The 25,628-nt window shown below is 41.2% G+C and overlaps 1 pseudogene; it reads left to right on the top strand.

Moving 5' to 3' along the window:
- Nucleotides 1-25,628, top strand: LOC103255007 (annotated as a pseudogene).

The following is a 25,628-nucleotide window of genomic DNA, read 5'->3' on the forward strand; positions in this document are numbered from 1 at the left end:
ATGACCCCAACCCTCACAACCCTGCTTTGCCTCGGTGAGTTATGAAGAGAGGAAAGGGAGGCCCTAGTCTGGGAGGGCCCCTACCCACAGTCAGGCCCAGAATGGTATGGTCACCCCAGGGGCTCAAGAGGCTCTGAGGCAAGAAAAGGACATTCTTAGGCTTCAGGGGACACATCTCTCACAGGGAACTCTCTTCCAGGGCTGAGTCTGAGTTCCAGGACCCGAGTGCAGGCAGGTGAGTCTCTCTCCAGTTGCCCCAGGTCCCTCCTTCTCAATGGGGAAAGAGGCCACCCCTGGGCAACTGGGCATTGAGAACAGCAATTCTGGGCTGTCTAACATGGGCATCTAGAGGGTCCTGACACTGAAAGCTGGGATCTTAGGGGTGAGAAAGTGGTGGGACCCAGGCTCTGATTTCATTCCAGGGACCCTCCCCAAACCCATCCGCTGGGCTGAGTCAGGCTCTGTGATCACCCAGGGGAGTCCTGTGACCATGTGTGTCAGTGAACCCTGGAAGCCAATGAGTACTTTCTGGAAAAAGAGAAAAGCTCAGTGCCCTGGGACAGACAGAGCACACTGGAACCTGGGAATAAGGGCAAGTTCAACATCCCATCCACAACAGAGTGTCATGCAGGGTAATATCAGTGTTACTACCACTGTCCTGCTGGATGGTCAGAGCACAGTGATGTCCTGGAGATGGTGGTGACAGGTGAGAGGACACTCAAGGCTACAATCCCAGGCTATTCCCTCAGGGAGGGAGTCTATTCTCATGGATGCCTCCCCTCTCACAGCCCAGGTCTGGAGGCTCATGGGGGAGGTGTGAGCCCCGTTTAACATGATGCCTCCTTCTATCCTAGGAGTCTATAGTAAACCTACCCTCTCAGTCATACTATGGCCTGTGGTCACCTCAAGAGGAAATGTGAGCCTGCAGTGTGGCTTATGGTTGGGATTTGTCAGGTTTATTCTGACTGAGGAAGATGACCACAAGGACTCCTGGACCCTGGCCTCACAGCAACACCTCAGTGGTCAGTTTCAGGCACTGTTCCCTATGGGGCACATGACCCCCAGACACAGGTGAATGTTCAGATGTTATAGGCTATTACAGAAATACACCCCAGGTGTGGTTGTATCCCAGTTACCCCCTGGAGCTTCTGGTCACAGGTGAGAAAGTCCCTTCCTTGCTTGTGAGTGGGTTAGGGCCTGAGATAGGTCCCCACAGGAGCCTCTGGTGGGATGATTAGAAGAGGGACAGTGAGAGACTGTGAGCCAGAGATAGAGAGAGTGGGGGAAAGACAGTGAAAGCTGGAGGCTCGGGAAAGTAGACAGGTCGCCATGCAGCTCTTCTCTGGGCTACTCCTCTCTCATGGGTCTGTTTGAATGTCATCTCCATGTGGGTCCTTTTCTTTGACACTGTCCAGAAGAGGCCATCCTCCTCCTCACCTGTCATTTCTCTCTGCCTCTTTCATTCTCTCTCTGCTTCTTTCTTTTTCTCCTTCTCCCTCCTTCTCCATTCACATGCATACACACATATCTGCTTTTACATACCTGTAGTTTTATTTATGTATGAAAAATATGCACACACACACACACACACACACACACACACACACACAAACACGGGGTGCCAAAAAATGTATAAACATTTTTGGCACCCATTTTAAAAGATGTTATCTATGTATTACTTTTAAAAGTTGAATTTAATTATGGTAGCAATGTGTTATATGATGTTCACTCAACTATGCTTCTGCCATTTGCTTTTACTTTCTTGCCTGCTACACTAGTGACTCTTGCATTCGTTTGACTAATTCCATCTTTTGAGCAAACATCACACTTCCATTCATGGCAAAATTTTTGAGAATAGGTGATTGACAAACAACAGAAAACTGTTACTCCCAGTTCTAGAGACTAGGAAGTTCCAGATTAGGACACTTTCTGGTCAGTTATCTGGTGAGGGTCTACTTTCTGCTTCCAGGATGGCACCTTGAATACTGTGTCTTCTGGAGGGGATGAACGCTCACAGGACAGAAGGGAAGGAAATGCAAAGAGGCCAAGCTAGTTCCCTCCAGATCTTTTTTTTTTTTTGAGTTGGAGTCTCACTCTGTCGCCCAGACTGGAGTGCAGGGGCCGCTCCCGGCCACCGCAGCCTCGGCCTGCTGGGCTCCAGCGATCCTTCCGCCCTCCAGATCTTTTATAAGAGAATTAATCCATTCATGAGGCACAGTCCCAAGGACCTCATCCCCTCCAGGCCTACCTCTTAACACTGCTGCACTGGGGATTAAGGTTTAGCATGTACTTTGGAGGGACACAAACAAATAAATCATAGCACATTTAACCTTCAGTTAAACATTTTGATTCATCTAACTGATCCTTGTCATTGGTATATGTTTACCAGCTTTTTCTTGGCCTACCAAACGACATTCATTCTCTAGGAATTCAGAAATATACTTAAAAATCCGCTGAAGTAATACCAAAATTTTAATGCACACACACACACACACACACACACACACACAAACACACAAATGCAAATGTAGGTGTGTGTTTATATATATGTACCCATATGTGTGTGTTTACATGTTATATGTAAAAGTGTGCCTATATAATATATATTGTGTATATGTTCATATAAGTTCATATATGTATAATATTTTCTCTATATATCTCCCGTTATTTTCCTTAACTATTGAAAGAATTACTTAACAAAATCTTATATAAAGGATGAGTTCACAGGGGAAATGTCTGAGGTGGCATGAAGTGGAGGCAGCTCCAGATTTTCACCCCTTTGTGATCCTAACATTCAGGGTCCCCAAGGACCAAACTCTCATCCATGGAGTCTGGCTCCCCAACTCTTGTGTTCCAGAATGAGCAAAGCACATTCAATGGCTCCAATATTCTTGACTGGAGATATTCTGATCTCTTGGAGGCACAGCAAGAAGTGCTCCACAGTGACTCAGAAAAGACATCTGAATTAAAATTATACATAATGATTGGAAGCTTCCAGTGAGGAGACTAGAAGGAATTCTGGTACAATAGAGAAAATGTTCACTCAGGTCCACATAAAGTTATGCCATTGGATTAGGTCTTTACAAATTTTTACTATCCTCTCCCTTTATTTGGTTTTCAGGAGCAGCTGAGACCACCAGTCCATCACACAAGTCAAACTCCAAGAATGGTGAGTCAAGAGGTGTTCTTAGTTGTAGGACTGGGCACAGAGGGTCAAGTCCTGTCAATAGAAGGTGGGTGCCCTGGGTGAACATACAGGGATCCTGGGTGATTTTGATCTGCCCTGACCTGTGTGACTATTTGTCCACCATTCCCAGTCTCACAGTCCCAGGATTACAAAGCAGGGACTATCATCTGCCTGTATTTGCCTGGCTTGATCCTTGTGGTCCTTGGGTCTCTACTGTCTGATGATTGGCACAGTCAGAGAAACCTCCAAGATGAAACCCAGAGGTAAGCATGATAGATAATAACATATTCAGAGTGGTAGAGCCTTGGAAACAAATCTGATGATTCTAACATATTCTATATGAAAGCCTGGAAATTATTGAAGAAATTGTCTGTAGAAAATGTTAATGAAAGTAAACACGGGTCAGGTACAGGAAAAATGTCTAGGGTGTCTGGAGGACTCTTCTTCCACTAAACTTTGGATTCATTCCCTCCTTCCTATTGTTTACTTCTCCTGATTGCCCCCTTCTATCTTTTCCCTTCCTAATAACATAGGGTTACATCCCCCATCACGAGTTTGAGTTCATAGCTCTGTGACCTCAAGCCCTGCTTTACATTCCCATAGCACTTTCTTTCATGTTTCTGACTATCCTATTCCCTGATGTGTGCTGTGGATTCTCTATCTCGTCAGCTCATGACATGTAACTTGGTTGCAATAACTGAATGAGTGAAAAGCATCAGATTGTTGCCCAGAAAAAGATAAATCCAAAAGATGTCCTATCACCCATCCCTCTTCATAACATGCTACCTGTGTAGTCTCTTTAGAGATATCATTACTGGGAATAAAATCACAGGTGTGATTCATGAAACAGCCCAGTGGTGTGCTGTTAAAACAATTCTCTGAAAGGTCATTTGACAAAGCCTTGATTTGTGGTATTTGCATATTTCTGTGCTGGAAATAGTCATCAGCCTCAACGTGCCAATGTGACATCAATTGATGCAGAGTTGGGAAAACATAAACAGACTTGTTCTCCACAAGTGTACATGAGTCAGCTATAATTCATCTCTGTGATGCTCTCGATATGCAACTATGTTTTTTTATTTAAAGTTTATGATCATTTCTACCTCATTTTCATGGTGCTTCTTCAGTAAGAATGTGATACAAAAGAATAACATTGGAGGCAAAGAAGTAAATAGTAACTTTAATTTTTGAACACATAATTGTGCATGTAGAACTTGAGTCCATTACTATTAGAAATACAAATTGCAATAATCAATTAATGGAATATACTGGAATTGTTTAATTAGAAGGAAGAGACACAAAATTATGACCCTTAAGTATAGACCCTAGAAAACTATGTGTACATATTCACCAGGTTACCTTCACAACTTTTATAGAGTGCTAATTTTATTACCCAAATGCCATAAAATGCAAACATATGTTTACCAACTATATTTAGTAAGATACTATATGGTTTTTTGATATTATAATTTTACATACATACACCATGAAGACATTAGGCACTTTATTTATTTTGTACAGTATTGAGGTTTTAATAATAACCTTTTTATTGTGGACTGTTATCTAAATTGCTGTCGAGTAGGGACTAAAATGTATAAGACACCTTTTTGGAAGGATTCAGATATACTTCTGTCTTGTCTAGTAAATACTTAACATGTTACAGTCAATGCATACATTAAATATGTGCATTTCCTTCTTGTTAAGTGATATATCAAACTTGGCTATATACACACATACAGACAATATATAGAGGCATATAAGTATTCTACATATGAACACATAGTATATATGCATATGTGACTACATGCATATAATACCATGTACATCAGAATTAATTTTTCAATACTCAACCTAGTGTGTGTGTGTGTGTATATATATATAAAACATGTGTGTGTGTATATATATATATATATATATATATGAAGCTCTACCATGTTTGTGTGTACTAGAGAGAGAATTTACCTGTAATTATTTACTTGTAATTTTATTGTTTGCCCTCTTAATCTATCAGATTATAATAAATGCTATTTGAATCACCAAATATATATTAATTTATTCTACATGTATTTCAAGGATGTGTGATCTGACCAAGGTAAGGGTAGGAGTTATATAATCACTGCTAATCATTTCATTAAAACATAAATTGTCAGTTTTTAAAAACTATTCTGTATTATATTACATATGATTGAATATTAATATTGTAAATAGCCATTTTTCACAGTATAACTTTTTTTGCTGTATGATTTTATATTATTCTGCATTATTTATTTATTTTAGTTTTTTTAAGGTGGTGTCTCATTTTGCCACCCAAGCAGGAGTGCAGTGGCACAATCACAACTCACAGCAACCTTGACATTGTGGACTCAGGTAACCCTTCTGCCTCAGCCTTCCAAGTACCTGGGACTACAGGTGCATACCACCACACCTGGATAATGTTTAATTACTTGTAGAAACAAGGTTTCACCATGTTACCAAGGCCAGTCTTCAACTCCTGACTTCAGGAGCCTCTGGCTTCAGCCTCCCAAAGTGCAGTGATTACATGCATGAGACACCATTCTCAGCCTGTCATTTTATTAAAGATAGTGCTGTGGTTGTGCCTAATGACTGGGTGTCATTTTGGGATTTGGAACTATTTAACTTATCCTAATGTAGGTGTATTAGTCTTTTACACATATACTGTGAAATGAATGTTTTTGAATAATTTTACCTTTTCTTTATTAAGCATTCACTTAATTACGTATTTCAAATTCAAAATATTTCATAATGTATTCGAATTTTTACTTAAGATGATGGGATAAGGATTAAGAATGCTTGAGTATTACAAGGGATGCATACATTAGAAGAAGGGCTTTGCGGGTAATTTAAATGATAACAAACTAGGTATTGAGTACTATGATTAATTAAACAGGACTTTCATACCACAAGCAGACATTTTTTCAGACCGTTGGCTTAAAACATATAAGGCCAATTAGATTCATTTTGCCACATGTTACCTTGGAGTATGGGAAAAGTTACTTAGATTTTCCTGGAATTTGTGTTCTCATGTGAACAAAGGTGATGTCCGTGGTACCAATATCTTATCACACATTATTGCAACTATTATATGGTTAAATATATGTAAATCACTAAGAAGACAATCGCAGGAAAGTTCAGCTATGACTATTTTTGAGTATATTGTGAAAGTATTTTAATGTTAAATCATTTATTTGTAAGTCTTTTAAATATTAAATTATTTATTTGTGTACTCCAAATTGTAATGTGACTTTGTCACTCATGTTTACCAAGAGATGAGTTTATATGTCCATTACTTGAATCTGAGCTTGGCCATGTTGCTTGTTTTGGTTAGTGAGACCAAATGTGCTTAGAGCAAAGATTTGGAAAGGACTTGTATGTAGTCGAGTTTCACTCTCTCTTTCTTTCTGAATGTTCTTTGAAATCTTCCAACAATATGTAAACAGAACTCTGGTCAGTCTGCTAGATGATGAGAGAACATGTGGAACAGAGGCACATAATCTCATATGAGATCACCCTAGAGAAATAGTCACTAGCTGGCCTGCAGAGGAATGAACAAGCCCAAACAACAGGAAAGAACTGTCCAGTGAAGAGTAGCTCAAATTATCTATATAGTGAATTGTCACCTAAATGTGTAATGTTGGCATAAATATCCCTTTTGATTTTGAGTCAGCAACAGTATACTCACATGGCAAGTCAGCAAAAGAAGATGTATGACTTACAGACAGGCAGTAAGGATAAAGAGAAGCTTAGGATCCATGACTGGTTCTCAAGGCTCAGGAAAGCTGTCCAAGGTGGATGGAGTCTCATCTATGTGCGCACAACATTGAACCACAACTGAGGGTCCTCGAAAGCACTCTACTCTGAGTCTTATACATACCCTGGGCACCACTGAGCTGAAGCATTGCAGAACATCAAGGTTATCTGGGCATCTATCTTCCTCCATGAAACCTAATGTACACTGTAAACTTTGTGTGATAATGTGTCAGCGTATATCCATCAAATGTAGTATATGTACCTTCTTATGGGGATTGTTAATAAACATAGGTAGGGGTAGGAGGGATGTTTGCAAAACCTCTGTACTTTCAATTTTGCTGCAAACCAAAAACTTCTCTCAAAAATAAAATCTTTGAAAAAATCAGTATAGATTCTATAAATATTACAAAGATCATGAACAATTTATTAAATCACATTCTAATATTTATATAAAATGAAAATAATGTCTTTTTAAAAACCTTCAATTTGCTGGCAAAAAGGTATGCTCTATAGTTAATCATTCACCTACACTAAACCCACTGTCCTCAAGGGTGATTTTTTACATACAAATAAGTGAGAAATAACACAAATGTATCCCCAAATAAATAGAGTGGACACATCCTAATTTGTTTTCAACCCAGGATGATTGTGACACTAAACCTTAATTATATATTTTTGAATTACGATTCATTTGTCTTTTTACTTTAGAGAAGACAGTTTAAATTACATGGTAGTTGAACTTTGAGTGTTCATATTTGTTTATGTATATATACATTAGATTATACACATGTGTGAATGTCTGGAGCATGGGATTTTCAAATGTTTGTTTTTCTCCTAATTTTTCCTCACCCTGAGAGCTTACATTTTACATTTTGATGCCATTAATCTTCTAATTGAATAACATCATTTGGAATTGTTTTGACTGAGCATAAAAGTAGTAATATATCTAGAAACTTGCAGCTTTGAAAATGCCATATTTTCTCTCCCATGCCTTCTATCAAGAATCTTGAATATTTTCTTTATATCAAGTAAATTATAAGATCCCATACTTGAGAAATAAATTAAGTCTGATGGCTAAGGGACTACCCCCTCAATAACTTCCCATCCCTTATGAAGGTGAGGTATGATGTGGTGGGTTTAGCTAATGAGACTTGTTCCTAATTGGTCAATCATGCCCCAGGCCTTGTTGTGCCAAGACATATATGCCCTGATGACAATTTTTTCATTTACCCTATGTATTTGTCTGAGTATAGAATACTTCACTCACAATTATTCTTGAAGGTATTTTTTTCAATATCGTCTGACTTTTATCTTCACTATTGGGAAATCCAGCGTCAAAGAGCATGCCATTCTATTAATAGCAATTGGTATAAATCAATGTTGGAATTTTTTTAGGTTCAGGCTATCTCTATTGTATTTCTGAACAAATTAAAAATCATATAATATTAAAATACCGCTTATAAACTATGCAATTATTCTATAATATATTTTCAAATTTACTCTTACTTTTCTCCATTTTACCATGAAGCATCAAGGTATACATTTCACGACTAAATGCATGCATCTTAGTAGTAGATGATCTTTTCCAATTTCTTTAAATTGTTCAAATCTTTATTTCTTGAGCTGTTGTCAGAAACTATTCTCCCCCTCTTATTCTTATGCCTGAAAAAGATATAACATTGTTTCTTTCCATTCTATTCTTTCAATTGCCTTAAATTTCCACTTATGATCTCTCTATGCTACATATTGGAAAACTCTCTCTACACTGTTTTCAATTTCAAAATTGTCTCTTCAGTTATGTCTTGTCCTTCGTGAAATGGATAAATTGGTTGTGTTGATGCCATTGGATATGTCAATTCATTTATGTAATGCCCATCGTTTGCCATTATATATATATATATAAGATGGAATTATCTCTTATATTTTTCACATATATATATATATATATATTGAGTTGGAGTCTCACTCTGTTGCCCAGGCTGGAGTACAGTGGTAAGCTCCTGGCCACCGTAGCCTTCACCTACTGTGCCCTGGCGATCCTTCCGCCTCAGCCTTCCAAATAGCCGGAATTACAGGCTCACCTTACCACACCCAACTAATTTTTTGATGTATTGTAGAGATGAGGTCTCACCATTTTGCCCAGGCTGGTCTCGAACCTGTGGGCACAGGCAATCCTCTCATCTCAGCTTCCCAGTTTGTTGGGATTGTAGGCTTCAGTCACCACTCCCAGCCTGTTTTTCAAATATTTAAACATGTTTAATTTAAAAAGGACTTCATACATTCCCAATATTCCATTTATTCAGATATGATAACCATCATTAACAGTTTGGTGGATTATAGACAGTACAATTTATCAACTTGTTAATATTTTTACCATATAATTATTAATTTTTGTTGTCCATTTTTGTTGGAAACACTCCTCCCAAATACTTGAACTTTCATGAAGGAATTTGCTAAAGGATGCCCTGATAATACAGGCCTATAAAGGGGATTGATCTATTTGTCCCTGTCAGGTGGTATTCCTCTCCCAAAAGTCGTGCCTGCTCAGTGTTATACCAAGCAGGGATGGATCCAGTGCTAGCCTCACACTCAACGTGGGACAGATGCCCCGTCTGACATAACTGTCGTAATTCTATTTTACATGATCAGGGGAGAGGTCTCAGTGCTGACCATGAACTCCGATCAGTGAACAGAGGTAGCCCAATGCCTGTTCACAAACACAAGAAACAGGGAGCCAAAGTTTCCAGACTATCACAGAACCCTGACATTCTCCTTGTCTGTGAGAACCACGGGGCTCTTCTTCCTTTCTACACAATGATGGAAAACTTTTTTTTAATGGCCTTTGATTGTCTCAGACACTTGTGGTGACTTGGTTTTGATTTTCTTTAAATGCAGATGTTTCTGCAGTTGGGGAACTTTTTTTCTGTGTATGACTGTAGCAATATAATTTTTTTTCTGAGCATTTCTTTGTGATATAAGGAAACAGGGGATCTGAATAGATGCATCAATCATCCACCTCAGTTGTGAAGTTCAACATCAAGGTTCTCCCATGTCCCAATCATTTGGGTCCTCATCTGCTCTGGGAATTAACTAGACTGACCAAACCCCTTTCATAACCAGGTAATGCTGGCACCCACAACCACTATGATGAATGGGAGTCATGACCCCAAGCCTCAGAAGAGGAAACTGAGGCTCGGGGATGGGGCAATCAAGTTGAAATTAATACAGGGAGTGGCTAAACTACACATAAATAAATAAAGATCAGCTTTCCCTTCACAATTAAGCTCCAACACAAAAACTACATCTAAACCTTGAAAACAGGACCACTGGATGGAAGGGAAGTTTCAAGAAAGGGAACAAGCATCACTGAAGACCAGAAATGGGTCAAGGATTGTCTCCAGGGTGTGACTGATTCCACTGCTCAGAAGAAATGAAAGTTCAGAAAATAGACAGCTTAGTAGAAGGACAACACACATTTCCAGACCAAGAGAAAAGCTATGCTTTCTTCTCTTTTTTTCCTGCATTTCTACTTTGTGCTGGACCACAACTTCACACAACTTGAACTGCACAGTCAGGTGATAACTGTGACTCTGCTGATCAGCATCTGCCGTGCACCATAAACCTGCCTCTCCTTCATGACATGAAACCCATGCTGCTTGACTTCAGCTAGACTCTCTCTATCATCATAGAAACTCCATAATAAGCCCATTGTCCACCCATGGACATGGAGCCAAAGATGTGACCTAGCCGAGCTCAATAAATAAATGTAAGTGATCAATCATTCCATGAGCATCACTCACTGCCTCTATGTCCCAAATAAGTTTTGTAATAGAGCAATCAGCTTATTATTACATGGGAGATATAAGGACTACCATATTTTACGTAACAAGGATGAACATGATTTACTTAGTAAGGTGTATGCTTTCCTGAATTTATTTTATTTATTTATTTATTTATTTTGAGTTGGTGTCTCACTCTGTTGCCCAGACTGGAGTGCAGTGGCCACTCCCGGCCACTGCAGCCTCGACCTGCTGGGCTTCAGCGATCCATCCGCCTCAGCCTTCCAAGTAGCTGGAACTACAGGCGCGCACTACCACGCCCGGCTAATTTTTTGATTTATTGTAGAGATGAGGTCTCGCTGCCCAGGCGGGTCTCGAACCCGCGGGCTCAGGCAATTCACTCACCTCAGCCTCCCAAAGGCACGGGATTACAGGTTGAGCCACTGAGCCCGGCCTGAATTTATTTTTATTTATTTATTTTTAATTTTTTTTTTAAATTTAAAAATGTGGGATAAAATTCAGGGCTAGGTATACAAATGTTCATTATGCAGGCACCCTTGTTGATGAGGTGTGCTCCCCCCACCAGCAGATTCCCACTACTGCAAATCCTGCCTCTCCCTAACTCTCCAGTAGTTTCCCACTACTGCCAATCCTTTTCTTATAGTATTATGATTATTTCTCAAAGTCTACTTATGAGTGAGAACATGTAGTACTCAGTTCTTTGTTTCTGTGATAGATTGCTCAGTATTATAGACTCTAAATCCATTCAGGTTGCTGTGAAGCTCATGATTTTATCCTTCTTTATGGTTGCATAATATTCCATCATGTATATTTTTAATCCAGTCCTTTTTCAATGAGCAGCATGGTAGGTTCCATGATTTTTTTATTTTTTCATTTTCCATGTTTTTGTTATTGTGAACAATGCTGCAATAAAAATACGTGTGCAGGTATCTTTTTCATAGAGTGATTTGAGTTTTTCCAGGTACATTTCCAGTAGGTGGATTGTGTGGTCATATGGCAAGTTGATTTTTAGGTATTTTAGGATTTGACACACTGTTTCCCACAGAAGCTGTACTAGATTATAATCCAATGAACAGTGTAGAAATGTCCTTTTTCACCCCATCCTCTCCAGCATCTATTGTTTTTGCGTTATTCATGATGGCCATCCTGACTGGAGTTAGGAGGAATCTCAGTGTAGTTTTAACTTGCATTTCTTTAATGACTAGTGAGGCTGAGCATTTTTTCATCTATCTATTGGCTGCTCATCTATCTTCTTTTGAGAAGTGTCTATTCATATCTTTTGCCCACTTTGTAATGGGGCTGTTTTTTTTTCTTTTTGGCATGTTTGGGTACCTTGTAGATCTTAGATGTTAAGCCTTTGTCAGATATACAATTGGCAAATATTTTTTCCCAGTCTGTGACTGTCTCTCTACTCTCTTGATGATTTCTTTGGATTTGCAGAATCTTGTCAGTTTGAAGAGGTCTCACTTGTTTATCTTATATATTTTAGCATGGACACTTGGGGTTTTGATCAGGAATTGGTTGCTTCTTCCTAAAAGACCTAAAAATCGACCTTCCATATGATTCCACAATCCCTCATACTGGGAATATAGCTGGAGAAACTCAAAACACTCTATGAAAAAGATATCTGTACATGTATGCTTATTGAAGCATTGTTGACAATAGCAAAAATATGGAGCCAACTGTGTTGCCCATGAACAGAGGACTGGATTAAAAAATGTGGTACATATACACAATAGAATAATATGCAACCATAAAGGACAATATTATAAACTTTGTAGAAACTTGAATGGACTTAGAGTCTATAATACTGTGTGATCTTTCACAGAATAAAACATTGAGTATCATATGTTCTCACTCATAAGTGGACCTTGAACAATTATGACAATACTATAAGAAAAGGATTGGCAGTAGCAGAAAACTGCTGGGAGGGTGGCGGGGAAGCAGGATTGGCAGTAGTCGGAGTCAGCCTGGGGAAGGGGGTGCACACCTCAACAAGGATACTTGCATAATGAACATTTGTATACCTAATCCTGGATTGTACCCCACATATTTAAAGTAAAAAATTAAATGCTAAAACATATTATTTTAAAAATAAATAAATTAAAAATAAATATATCATAAAATATTTTGAAAATATAACTTATAGCTCTCTTGCTCTTTCTCTCTCCCTCCCTCTCTCTCTCTCTCTCACACACACACACACACACACACTCACACACACACACACACACACACCACCAAAAGAGAGAGTGAGAGCAAGAGAGAGAGAGGAAGGGAGAGAGGTTGTATTGGCCCACCAGGTTACTAAGACTGAGAAGTCTTCTAATTGGCTAATGATTGGCAAATTGGAGTACATAAAAAGCTTATGGTGTAAGTTCCAATCCAAGTTGTAGTCTGAAGGCTGGAGAAGACCAATGTCCCAGCTCAAGCAGTAAGAGAGAACTCATTCAAGCTTTTTCAGTCATTTGATTCATCCACGGTTTGGATAAGGCTCACCTACACTGGGGCGGGGGAAAACTTGCTGTACTAAGTCCATTGATCCACATGTCATCAAGAAAAACACCCAAAGGCGAACCTAGAATAATCAAATTGATGAAAATTCAGCCATAAAATCAATGGATCTTCAGAGCATAGCACCCTTCCTGGTCATGGTAATTGCTCAATGTATTTCACTGCCTGGATGCTGGAAGAAAGACATTCTATATTCACAGAAACTCAGAAAAGGAAAGTTATTTTCCCCAGGTCGCACAGCCTGTATAAAGTGCTGGGTCAAAATGACAACTGAAAGTGAGTTGACTCCTCTCCTGCTTTCCCAGGTCTCAAGTCCTGGGACAAAAGTCACTCCCTGAGTTTGGGTTTAGCATGGGTGGAGTCAGGCTGGTCAGGAAGAGTTTGGCTAGGTCAGATAGACTCACATCTGGTCTGAAGCATCCCCCAAGTCCGCAGTCTGCTCATCCTCATCATTCAGGGAGAGGAGAGGGCGGTCTTAAAGTGGGGCTTGTTTCCCTTTCTGTGAGGCCATTGTGGTGGAGCTTCATTTCCTGATGAGAAGTCTGGGAGACTCTAGCTTGTTGGGCTCTGTAGTTGTCATAATTTGCCTGAACATTTGGAGATCATGAGAGACAGTGTTAAAGTTTCTTCCCCACTCCTAGGTGATGATATCTTGAGAGATCACAGGTACTTAGAAGACTAAATGGAGGCTTCACCCCTGAGAAGCAAGTGAATGTGCCCAGGTTCACCTGTGACATCAGCTCTCAGGGGATCAGACCAGGCTTCAAACAACTTCTATGTATTGATGGAGGGACAAGCTTTCACGAGAACTTTCCACAAGAGCTGTATTGTATTGTATGGGGCCTATAGTATCAACACAGGCAGATTAGTCTACCTCAGGCTGCATTCTTTAGTGGAATGAATCCACATAGGTAGTTTTGGGCAGGGGTTGAGGTCACAGTGAATCTGGGCTGATAATGACCAGTCTGGCAGGGGCTTTGGAATAACAGCTGGGGAAACAGAGGGAGAAAGACACCCCTCAGAACTCCAGCTCAAATTCCTTTCCAAGGACCCTCCCCAGTGCAACATCTGAGATGATTCTGACCCCAGGGTCACCGATAGGATTGCTGTGACCATCTAATGTCATGAATCCCTGGGGGGACTAGGGTCTAGCATCTGTATAAAGTGAGGGCTTCTCAACTTTTGAGTACACAAGCCCCCAAAGACTCCAGCAGCAAGGCTGGTTTTTACACTGAATACATGATCTCACATGCCAGAAGACTGTACCAGTGTGTATGTGTCATATCTGGAACAATACACATGATTCTTTAAATAAAATTAAATACAAAAACCTTACAATAATTTCAATATATGCAGAAAAGACATTTGATATAATTTAGCATCGCTTGATGATTTAAAAAACCCTCAGCAAAATTGGCTTAGAGGGAGAATTCCTCAAATTAGTAAAAGTTATACATAACAAACCCACAGTCAATGCCATCTTGAATGAAGAAAAGCTGAACACATTTCCCCTCAGAACTGGAACAAAGCAAAGATGTCCATGTTCACCACTACTATTCAACATACAACTGGAAGTCTTACCCAGAATGATCAAGGAAAGACAAAGAAGTAAAGAATATCCAAATTGAAAAAGAAGCAAACTATCTCTGCATGCTCACAATATGATCCTATTCCTAGAAAATCCTAAAGGCTCCTTTAAAAAGACTACTGGGCTTGATAAATGAATCCAGTAGAGTTTCAGGATACTGAAAACCAAAACACACATAAATCAGTAGCTCTCTATATACCAAGAGTGGCTAAGCTGGGAATCAAATCAAGCTTTAGCAAAAAAGCTAAAATACCTAGGAATATATTTAGCCAAGGAGGTGATGGATCTCTACCAGGAGAACCACATATTTTGATAAAATAAATCACAGAGGGCACAACAGAAATGGGGAAAAAAATCTCATCTCATGAATTGGAAGAATCAACATTATTAAAATGACCATATTATCCAGCGTAATCTACGGGTGCAAGCAGTGCAATTTCCATCAAACTACCAACATCATTTTATACAGAATTAGAAAAAACAATTCTAAAATTTATATGGAACCCTTCACCCCCCCCCAAAAAAAAGAGCCAGAATTATCAAAGCAATTCGAAGCAAAAATAACAAAGCAGGAGGCATCACATTACTTGGATTCAAATTATACTAGAAGGTTGTAGTAAACAAAGCAGTATGGTACTGGTACAAGATTAGACACATGGACCAAAGGAACAGAATAGAAAATTCAGAAATAAGCCAAATTACCTACAACCAACTGATCTTTGATATAGCAGACAAAAATATACAATTGGAAAAGGACGCCCTGTTCAACAAATGATGCTATGAAAATTGAGTAGAAATATGTAGAAAAATGAGGCTTGATTTTTATCTCTCCCTATATACAAAAATTAACTCCAGACGTGCTGAAGACTTCAATGTCAGACCTGAAAACATACAAATCCTGGAAGAAAGCCTATGAAAACCTTTAATGAACAACAGCCTAGGCAAATAAATATATGGCTAAAACCCAGAAAGCAAATGCAAATGCAACAAAAATAAATAAGTGGGAGTTGATTAAATTTTTTAAAAATATGTTTTTGGGGGTTTTTTTCTGTTTAAGTAGTAGATTATATGTATTAATTTGTCTATGTTGAACTAACATTGCATCCCAGGAATAAAAGCCATCTAATCATGATGAAGGATCGTTTTTATGTCCTGCTGAATGCAGTTTGCAAGTATTTTGTTGAGGATTTTTGCATCTATGTTCATCAAACACATGGACTTGTAGTGTTCCTTCTTTGTCTTTACTAGATTGTGGTGTCAGACTGATGTTGGTTTCAAATAATGATTTTAGAAGGAAACCATCCTTCTTGATTGTTTAGACTAGTGTAAGTAGATTGGTACAAGCTCTTTCTTGCATATCTCAGAGAATTTCCCTGTGAGTGTGTCTGATTCAGGACTTTTGGATTAGTATAATTTTTTTACATATTTGACTTCTTGACTTTTATTGATCTGTCTATAATTTTGATTTCTTTCTGTTTAAATGGTAAGAATCTTTGTGTTTCTGGTAATTTATCCATTTTCTTTAGGCTTTCTAGTTTACATGCATGTGGATGCTTAAAATCATCTCTGATAATTTTGTCTTTATGTGGTATTGATTTGTAATGTAACCTTTTTGTTTCTTATTGAGCTTATTTAATTTTTTTCTTCTGTTATTATGGCCAGTGGTCTATAAATCTTGTTTGTTCTGTGAAATAACCATTCATTAGTTTCATTGATCTTTTGTATTTTTTTCAGTTTCTATTTAATTTAATTCTGCTTTGATTTTTCATTACTTTTCTTCTCTTAGTTTTGTGTTTAGCTTGTTATTGCTCACTAGTTCCCTTAGGTGGGATGGAAGGTTGTATATTTAAGATCTTTCTTCTTAGTGTTGACATTTAGTGTTTTGAACTTTCCCCTTAGCACTGTTTTGTCAATATCCCATAGGTTTTGGTATATTGTGCTCTTATAGCCATTTGTTTCAGAAAATTCTTTAAATTTCTCTTGATTTGTTGTTCACCCCAAAATGATTACAGAATTGTTTAGTTTCCAAGTATTTGTGTGTTTTTTGAGTGTTACTTTTGGTATTGATCTTTATTTGTATTCTACTGTGGATTCAGAAGATGATGGGTATGATTTCCTTTTTTATAATTTCTTTTTTTTTTTTTGAGTTGGACTCTCACTCTGTCACCCAGACTGGAGTGCAGTGGCCACTCCCAGCTACTGCAGCTTCAACCTGCTGGGCTCCAGCGATCCTTCCGCCTCAACCTTCCAGTAGCTGGAACTATAGGCGTGCACTACCATGCCTGGTTAATTTTTTGATTTATTGTAAAGATGAGGTCTTGCCAAGTTGCCCAGGCAGGTCTCAAACCTGCGGGCTCAGGCAATCCACTCACCTCAGCCTCCCAAAGTGCAGGATTACAGGCTGAGCCACTGAGCCTGGTTCTTTTGTATAATTTCTAAGACTTGCTTTATGACTGAGCATGTGGTCAATCTCAGATTATGTTCCATATGCAGAAAAGAAACATATGTATTCTGTAGACCTCCATAAGGTCAAATTGATCAAGTGTTGACTATAATTTCAAGTGTCTTTGATAATTTTCTGCCTCTATCATCTCTCCAATGATGTTAATGAGGTATACATTTCCCACTATTTTTGTGTGACTGTCTAAGTCTTCTCTTAGTTTTAGTAATAACTGTTTAATAAATTTGGATGTTCCAAAATTGAATGCATTATGTATAGAATAGTGTGTATTTCTTGTTGGATTGACCCTTTTGTCATTATGTAACATCCTTCTTTATCTTTTTTCAATTATTGGTTTGAAGTCTGGTTGAAATGATACAAGAATGATAAACCCTGTTTTTTTTTCTGTTTGAATGGTCAACCTTTCTCCATTCAGTTACACTGAGCCTACACATACTGTTAGAAGTTAAATGAATCTCTTGAAGACAGTGACTGATGGATATTATTTTAAAACCTAAATTGCCACACATAGCACGATTCTTGCTGGAGGCACAGCAGGATGACCAGACATCACCTGATGTCATCAGATATCAAGAGTGATCAGATATCTAGAGTTAAAATGATTTAACAGTATTCTTGCTAAAATTAAGCAAAATTATATGAAACACATGGCTATAAATTAGGTCATGGCTACTTATGAAATAGTCCAAGAGAATTTGAGCTGAGTGTAGTCAAGAAGAGTATCTTTGCAAAGTGCATAAAGTCTGAACATAATTTGGGGAGGGTGTTAAGTTCTGAAATCACAAAGCACATGAGTCTTAATTCATGGAGGGATCACAGACCTGAGAACTTGATTCTATTCTGGAAAAAGTGAACACTGGGACTATGTCTCTCTTTGGCATCAGAGCAAAGTTTGGGAAAACCACAGGTCAGTTCCCTTTGAAAGGCTGAGCCCACGCAGTCACAGGAGGACACCATGGTTAGCACTGTGGAACTCTTCTCCTCCTCTAAAGCTTAATGATTCAAGACAATGAGGAAATATATCTCTTAAGACCCCAGCTCTGCCTGGGGTCCACCTGGTGCTCCTGGCATCTGTCAGTCATTCCCTGGACTGCAGCTCTAAGAAGTCTCAGACACTTCCCTCTATATCCCTATTTCTTGCTCCACACCCTAATCTTGGGGGCAGCCCCTCACATGGGAGGTGACTGTCAGCCTCAGGAGCTCCAGAGCGAAGTGAGGTCCATAGTCCGTACTGTGAGAACATAACTTACAGTACCAGATGAGGCCATTGGAGATTGCAGAATCAAACAGAATTCTGATGGCATGTGCCCTAAAAGACAGAAAATGTGAAAAGAAGAAGAGTCTACTCAAATGTAAAAATCTTTACAGCTGTTGGAGAAGCTTTAAGAGCCAAGAAAAATTAGAAAGCCCCTGAGATCTGAGTGACCTGTAGGAAGGTGTAGACTTCCATAAATGCCAAAAGAAAAGCATAATGGAAATGCTTCATGTCATCAGGGCTAGAGTCACAATGCCACCCCTCCCTCATCATAAAGCCCATGTTCTGGGCCACTGATGAACTCAAGAAGGCCAATCTGGATTTCAGACAAGAGTCAACCACCATCTCAGACCTATCTGGGTGTCTGCATACTCTGCAGCCCAAGAAGCCCTGCCCATCAATGTTGGCACAAGTCATTTTTTCTTTAGTCATTCACATCTGTAGAGTCAAGGGATTTCTGTTTGGAACTGGGATATTTGAGAGCATCACATTGGCTATATCTTGCCCCCTCCTTGAATCCTGCACCTCCATTTGGCACCCCCTTAGTGACAGGGTCTAACCAGAGTCCAGCTGAGAGAGCAAGGTTCAGATATCACAATCAAAGCCCAGCATCATGGGGTCCAGAGGGGGAGGGAAAGAGACATTATAGCCACCTAGGGTGAAGAATTCCCTGGAGAGCATTCAAGAAACCAGGAGAGAACATCCTTTCAGTGTGCCTGGAATCTTTGCACTGTGTGTCCCTCACAGATAGGATAATATGAGGGGGGATGCAGAGAACCCATAATTTATTTATAAACAATTGTGTCTGTATTTTTACATGTGTATACCTCATTTAACTTCAATATACTCTCCATTTGGTGCAATACACCTATAAAGACACTTTTTCCAGTGTTTGAAATCGTTTTTGAAGTCATCAATTTGGATACCTGTAAGTGATTCTGCTGTTTTTTTGTTTTGTCTCTTCCACATTGGCAGAATATTCCCCTTTGAGGATTGTTTTAATCAGAGGGGAAAAGTCTCCCAGGTGGAGATCAGATGGATAAAGAAGGTAGGGCACAGGGGTCAGAATGTTTTTGGTCAAAACCTACTGAACACTCAATATGGTGTGGGCAGGTGAGCTCATAAATCACCCATCATGAAATGGGCAAACACACAGAAATAATCTCCAAACAAAATTCACTGAAGCAGAACACAGCCTCTCACCACAATACTAGTTGGTACACGGATGCTGATGTTTCCTAAAACACTTACCTAGTGGGGGAGGCCTGTACTACAAGGGGCCCACTGTCCAATTCTGAGTTTTTTGCCCTCCCCCTTGTAAACTGGTATCAGGAAGATTTTATTGTTCCCTTTCAAATGTAAGAGGTTTAAGGGTTTGTGCAGAAATGCATTTCCTGAGAACCATCAGCCTGTTGTGAACGTGAGCCAGTGAGTTTCCCAGCCTCTCCTCCTCTATTAGACACCCATCTGTCTGTTATCAAGTGTCTCCTAGGATATGTCTCATTCATCCCTCTATCACAAGTTAACAATGTGGAGTTTCACCTGGACATGGCTTTAACCTGATTATAATGACTGTTTCACTAGAAACCACTTCTAGAAGTGAAGACATCCCTGTGGTTCACTGAGGGGAAGCTCGACTCAAGCCCCATCTTCTTGTTGACAGTGGACACTGAGACTCACGGCTGGGCTCTGTGAGCATCTCCTGTACACTCATCACAACATGGCACAGGGACAAAGGCGACTGGAAAGGTTGGACATGTCTCCCCCCATCCCACAATCCTCCTGGGTCTCAGTGAGTCTGGGAAGAAAAGGGGGGAACTTAAAGACAAAGGGAGTAAACAGTTTGGGAGTGCAGGCCCTATCAAGAACGTGCTGAGTTCTTGGGGATAATGATTGCCTCCTGTAGACACCTGCCTGTTTGGTTTCACCTGGTCTGAGCCAACCATGGAGAAATATGAGGTCTATGGTATATTATTCAGTTTTAGAGTAGAGACAGGTCCCATACATGAACGCCTGAGGTCATATCGGTTGAAAGGGCCACTGTAGGGCTGCTATGAACCCTACTACAGAGAAAGGAAACCACTGCTGAGATTGAGGTCTGATAGAGGTGGTTTGAAGATTCCAGGAAACAAAACCTCTTCCACCCCCAAACGGACCCTTGTTTCCTGTCTAAGGGCACCCAGCAGTGGGTGTTGTCTCACAGGGGCTTCTCTTCCAGTGCTCTGCCTGGGATAGACTGTCTACACACAGAAGGGTGCGTGACATCTGTGAGATTCCTAACCCTCCCACACAAGGGCCACTCTGGTTGGAGTCATGCTGGCGGTGGGAATGACCCAGTCCCAAGTTACTCCACATGAACACCCTTTGTGGGTCTTCTGACCGCTCTAAAGTTCTGCAAGATATCAACAACTGATTTCCAGATTCTTGGGTTCAGCATATCCAAAACTGGCCCTATGCATCTCTCCCACACAAAACTGATTCTCGGCAACCCCCACTCAGCTTTCTTCTCCCAGTGACCATCATGGGTCCAGGATCAGATAGTGGACAGTCGTTCTCAATTCTTCTCAGTGTTGACTCACATTTAATCAACCACAGAATCCTGTTGATTCGAACTTTCTAAACGTTCTCACATCTGCCCACATCTCATGGGAGACATCTTCTCCCCTAACGTGAAGCCCCACCATAGATCATGTGGCAGTTTCAGGATGTCACCAGGATTGAGGGTTCCTCCTTCTGCACTTGCACTAAGGTCACCTCTTAATGCAAGGTGGCTGTTGGTGCTCTAGCCATCACACCTGTTTGTAAGCCAGAAGATGAGAAAAAAGAAGATTTTTGTTTTGTTTTTTTACAAAAGCCCTTCCTGGGAACATTGCTTCCCTTTGTGCTCTCTTCCAGGAAATCTCACAAGGAAGTCTGCATCTAACGGAAATAGGCACTGTCAGAGAGAAAGGCTGCACAGAACAAATCCTAGAGTTGTCAAGTACAGTATTTTGTCCGATAATGCCCTGCACTCAGTTGAAAAGTGTGGATTCAGATGAGGAGATAAAGTGCAGGTGTGGGGAGGCTACACAGTGTTTGCATTATTTCCTTTCTGTTCTTCACAAGAACGGGAAGGCCACTTTCCCCTGAGACACTGCATTGCTTCTCCCTTAGGGGTCCAGCCCAGACCCTCCATCTTCCCTGAGCCAAGCGCTGTAATACCATGGGGACAGCCTGTTACCTTCGTGTGCTGGGGCCCAGATCACATTGAGAGATTCGGTCTGGAAAAGGAATTTTGGTCCATATGTGGAAATTTTAAGTTCAAGGATATCATGCCTCTACCCAGTCCATCAAAAACAGAGGTCAGATTCCCTGTTGACTCAGTAACTGAAGATGATGCTGGGTGTTATCGCTGTGTCTATTATAAGTTCCTCAAGTGGTCTGAGACCAGTGAATACCTGAAGCTGGTGGTGGTGACAGGTAAGGATATCACCAGCGCCCCCATCCCAGTTTCAGCTCTGCCTCAGCTTGATCCCAGGTCCCTGGACCCTATCCCAGTTGCCTCATCAGTCTGAAGCCCTCCTGATCTCCTCCTGATTCCCAAGCCCTCTTCTTCTGCTGCACACACATCCCTCTGCCCTCACACTGGCTTGAGTCTCTGGAGCCCTGGTCTCTTATGAACACCATGGATGGCCTGGACACTCAAGCCCTGCATTGGGTGGTCACAGAGCTGGCCCAGCATGACTGGAGGTGTGGATTCCTGAGATTGGGTGGGGGGACAACTCCTTTAAAGGAACAAGGGTCTCTTCACTAAAGTCTTTCCAACTCCTATACCTTTCCCCTGAGCCAGAACCTGCCACAGCCCCAGGTGATGTATCCCCTCTAGCGAGGTCCATATCTCCTGGGCTGGACATGAGCCCAGGTGTGACTTCTCACCAGGATGGTATGCTATCTTGGGGGGAAACTGTGCTGGGACCATCTGTGCCTTACTGTGCTGTCAGTCTCAAGATAACCTGGAGTCAGGTAGAGGGAGGAAGTTCAATCCCCTAGACAGGAGAAAGTGGACATTCTTTTAATCAAAGCTGAGTCTCCTGTCTAATTTTTTTCTCTTTATTCTGCTGTGATTCACATATCACATGGGTTAGATGTGCAGTGACCTGAGTTTGCCCTCATTGTTGATTATGAGACATATTTACCTAGCTTATCCTAGTCCTGTGACATTACCCCAGTAATCTGGGGATCCATGCTTGTCACAGTGGCCGCCTCTGTGAGTTTAGCTTCAAGTACCCTCTGACCCCTGCTCAGGTTAGAAGGTGCCTTCTACACACACTTAGTCCCTGGAGCAGGAACAAGCTGGCTTGTGCTAATGTATGGGGTGGGAGGATCTTCTAAGGGAATTTCTAGCCCCTTGGCACTATGGGAGCAGAGAGAGTGTCTTCTTTGTGTCCCCAGGTGTCCCTGTTTCTTTCTGGGTAGTCTTTAGTGCCTTATCTATAACTGGGGCGAGGAGGCCCTCGGTGGATGCTGTGGGAGGTTGGATCCAGGATGAGCAGGAAGAGACAGGTGAGCTCTGACTCTCAGCCCTTCTCCTGCTTGCTCACAGGAGCCCAAGGGATTCTCAGCTCCCTCAACTTTGAACTGGTGAGGAAGTATCGGAGGCATCAGCCTGGAGCTTCTACACTTGGGGAGCTCTGGACTGGGAACTGGGATGGGGAGGTTCTTGGTTCTGCCCTGCTTGGAGACAGATTGGGGGTTTTGGTGGTCTAGTCTTCACATTCTCTAAGGTCCCAACACCTGGACACCAATAACAACATAAATGGGACTCTGCCTGGCCCAGGGGCAGGATTTCCTCTTGATGATACCACAAAGAAGAGTATCTTCTCATCCATATTTTGGGGAAAGAAAATGAGGCAATGATATTGAAAGACCCCAAAACCTGAGATGGCCAGACTCCAGAGTCAGGTCTTTGACTAGCCATTTCCACTCTTTCCATGGGAGGACTCCCCTGTAATCCCCATTGGGTCAACAAGAGCAGAACCTTGGCATCCACCACTGGGAGAGTGACAGCATATGGTGGCATTAGTTACTACAGAAGCCCACTGCACCATGACTGCCCTGGGAAATCAGGATGTGTGTGTCCCTTGGGGAGGTGGCCTTCTGGGGAGAAAACATGAGACAAGAACAGGAGAAAGGAAGTATCGAGGGAAAGTGAGTGCAGTGTCTCTGGGTGTGTGCCTGTATGTGTCTATATCTACATATATCTGCATATCAACTCATAGGTACAGTTTTAAAATAGGCAAACTCTAGAAAGACAACTATGAAATAAATAAACACCATATGTAACCTTTAATATGTATTTCTTTACATACCCATGTATCAATGATGTCTGTGTATATGTGTGTGTCTGTATGTTTCTGTGTGCAAATCACTGTGGGCTTATTATATCTATACATTTGTACAGATGTGTCGGTACAATGTTAAAACACTACAAACTCTATACAGATCACTATGATAAAAACAGACGCCACCTGCTCCCTTTAAGGAACTATGGACTGTACATCACTAGCCCTTTAAGGGGATGTTGCCTCAGTGAAGGGAAGAGGATCCTGACAGGCGTAAAGGCTGAGAAGTGGCCAGGCTGAGACCTCACCTTTCCCTCAGACCCATAGCTTCCTCCCTGTCGGTGTGATTAATTGCCCACAAACTGGGTCTCCAATTTGTCTAGCGGTCTGCTTTGCCTCCAATATATTCTTCTCTTTCAGGCATTTGAATGGAACCTTCTAAGAGATAGAGAGCCCAGTATGAGGCCTCTTTTGGCTGTTCCTTTCCTTCCTCTTCCTGTACCCATGTACTTGGTGGTCTTGGACCTTCTGTAACTTTCTCCCTGTCTGTGAGGCTCATTAATCTGACCCCCTGAAGGTAGAGTGACATCCTATGGTTCTGTAGACTGAAGTCTTAGAGATACACATCGTAGAGTTCTGACCATTCCCATTCACATGGGAGGTCAGCTCCTAGGAACCCACTAGGGCTAATAATCTCACAAGCAGACCCCACCCAGTCCCATAAGCTTCCAGAGTCCACTTCCCTGGTGCTCAGGACAATGTCTCCATAAGACCCTAAAATATTGAGATGGAAGAGATAAACCAAGGGACAGGTGAACAGAATCCACCCTTCCCCTCTTAGACATGGACACGCAAAGTTCATCCCAAATTTATCCCATTTTTTATTCTTTTCTCAAGATGCTTATATTCTGTTATTTGAAACTGTGAATGGAGGGATGGGATATGCACTAAAGTGACTCAGAAGATACAGGGACTGGGATGAATTGGAAAGAACAGAGGCAACCCTAACCCCTCTGAGTCCCAGTCCTCACTTCAGAGACAGGTCAGTGAACTCCAGGTTGAAAGTACATGAGGGACAGTGTCCAATCCTGCAGTCTCAGCCTCATCCCACCACACTGATGGTAGCAGGAGTCATGCCTCTAGCAGTGAACTGGTTGGGCATGCACCAGGCTTAGAGAACCAGTTTCATCCTCATAAGTACAGAAGACTTGTTGTTCTTTTAGTTTACTTCTAGGGAATGTTAGATAGAAGAAAGAGTGAGACTCACCCTAGATCCTAACTGAGTTTGGTCATTGGCAGGTATACATTTTCTAGCCTCCCCTGCGTTGGGGACCCTCTTGTTGACTGTGAGACCTGGGAGTTGTAAACGTGGGGATCTTAGTGTGGCTTCACCATCCTTTCTCACTCCTAGGAAACTCCAGTGAAGTCAACGCCACAGTCATAGCAACCAGCAGCACAACAGTTAAGCCACCTAGAATTGCAATTCCAAGGGAATTGCTGGGAGTGAGGCAGGTTCTGGCCAGGAAAGCACTTCTGATTCAGGGTCCCTGGGCTGGACTGTCTTGTCTATTGTAAGTGACTACCATTTTTCTGCTTTCAGCCCTCATCCTCCAGATCTACAGAGTGGGACACAATGTCCACATGGGCCTGGCCTGTCTGGTGGTGTTAATTCTGTTGGTGATTCTAGTAGAAGCTTGGCACAGACAGCAGGGGTCCCAGAAGGGACCTCAGTGA

The sequence above is a fragment of the Carlito syrichta genome, unplaced genomic scaffold (assembly GCF_000164805.1).
Source record: "Carlito syrichta isolate Samal-C Ts95f unplaced genomic scaffold, Tarsius_syrichta-2.0.1 Scaffold287759, whole genome shotgun sequence".
Classification (NCBI taxonomy): Eukaryota; Metazoa; Chordata; class Mammalia; order Primates; family Tarsiidae; genus Carlito; species Carlito syrichta.